Genomic DNA, 1,864 nt, shown 5'->3' on the forward strand with positions numbered 1-1,864 from the left:
TTGAACCCAAGTTGTCAAGCATGGTAGCATGCCCCTTTACCTGCTGTAAGCCATCAGGCTGACCACAAACATTGATAGCAGGAATTACCTATTGGTAAAAATGACCTAAATAGACAAATCATAGTAGCCAGCATCCCATGAAGTGATTTGGAAGAGCATAGTGTTTTTCGGTGATATGATTCAATTTGGATGGTGAAAAATTCACATGACATTTGATATTAATATTAGGCTTTCTTAGAGAGTAAAATACTACAGTTACATTTATTGTGTATGATATTCAGTTTTCTTATAATAATCTCTTCTTAATTTTATATTTTAGTTTATTTTAGTTTATATATATTTTACTCTTTTGCATGCACATACAATATGGGTATAAACCACTGACAGTGCTCATAGATGCCAGAAGAGTGAATCCTGTTCCCAGGAACTGTAGTTACGGACAGTTAATTGCTGTGTGGCTGCTGTTAAACGTGTTCTCTGCAATTGCAGCAGCAAGCCCTCTTAGCCACTGAGTCATTTCTCTATCTTCTTTCTTTCTTTCCTTTCCTTCTTTCTTTCTTTCTTTCTTTCTTTCTTTCTTTCTTTCTTTCTTTCTTTCTCTTTCTTTCTTTCTTCCTTCCTTCCTTCCTTTCTTTCTTTAAAATTTCAAAATAACATTCTTATTATATAAAAATTTATTATTTAAAAATGTAAAAAAAAAATCCAGCAAAACCAGAAATATGGATATGTTTTCCTGAGTTTTCACATTGGCTGATTTTTATTTGCATCTCATTTTCAGTACAATTTACAACATTGTCCCCATTCCAGTCTGATTATACACATGCTAAGTGACAGAAAGGGCTTGGAATAAATACATTAAAAAAGAGCAAAGCCTGTGAAACTAAGTGGCACACAGTAGGTCCTATGGGGGGTGAGTGACTGAGGAACTAAATGGCACATAGTAAATCCTATTGGGGAGTGTCTGAGAAACCAAATGGCACGCAATAGGTCCTGTGGTGGTGTGTGCCTGAAAAACTAAGTAGCACATAGTAGGTCCTATGGGAGGGGATGTCTGAGAAACTAAGTGTCACACAGTAGGTCCTATGGGGTGTGTATCTGGGATACAAAGTGAGTAAGGAAACTCAACAGGAGTGTCAGCTGCAGCTCTTCAGTCATCTTTGCCTTTTTCTCCATGTGAATTCAATGAAGTTGAAATTACCCATTTTGTCAATGGGGGCCTCCTGGTACAGCTCATCCATTTCCTCATCTGTGAAACGGTAGCCCTTGGTTGTCAGCATCTCCATCGGGTAATCCTCCTGAATGGTGCCTGAGGCTTCCTCATCAAAGCAAGCAATGGGGTTTCAGATGACATCCCTGTGGTCTATGCCACTCAGCTTTTCTTCAAACACGGTGAGGAACATAATGAAATTGATGGGGCCCGGGGCTTTATTTATCTTGGCATCCGAATAGGTGTCAGTGGCATTCTTGCTCAGAGACACAAGCATGTCGTGCAGGTCCTCCTTGTCAATAAAGCCATCCTGGTTCTACTCGATCATGTTGAAGGACTCTGAACTCTTGGATCTGGGACTGCTCAAACACGGCGAACACATTGGCCATTGCACGTTTAGGGTGCTTCTTGGTGGTCTTGATCTTTGCATTTTTGCTCAACATGGGGGCAGTTCAAATCTGACCTGATACTGCAAGCAGGCGAGGACCTGACTTGCAACTGGACTGCTACCCTTTATTTATTTTCTAATCACATTGTTTCAGTTAAGAAATTATAGAACCTCCTAGAGTATTATAAAAATATCTAACCAGATTTTTATATACCATAGAAACTTAAAATAAGCAACTGTCATCTGTAATAAACTGTGTCTGTCAGTTA

At 39.1% G+C, this 1,864-nt stretch overlaps 1 pseudogene; it reads right to left on the reverse strand.

Moving 5' to 3' along the window:
* Positions 1-1,151: 1,151 nt before the first annotated feature.
* Positions 1,152-1,653, reverse strand: LOC116900898 (annotated as a pseudogene).
* Between the last annotated feature and the right edge of the window lie 211 nt (positions 1,654-1,864).

This window comes from Rattus rattus, chromosome 5 (genome assembly GCF_011064425.1).
Source record: "Rattus rattus isolate New Zealand chromosome 5, Rrattus_CSIRO_v1, whole genome shotgun sequence".
NCBI classification, from domain to species: Eukaryota; Metazoa; Chordata; class Mammalia; order Rodentia; family Muridae; genus Rattus; species Rattus rattus.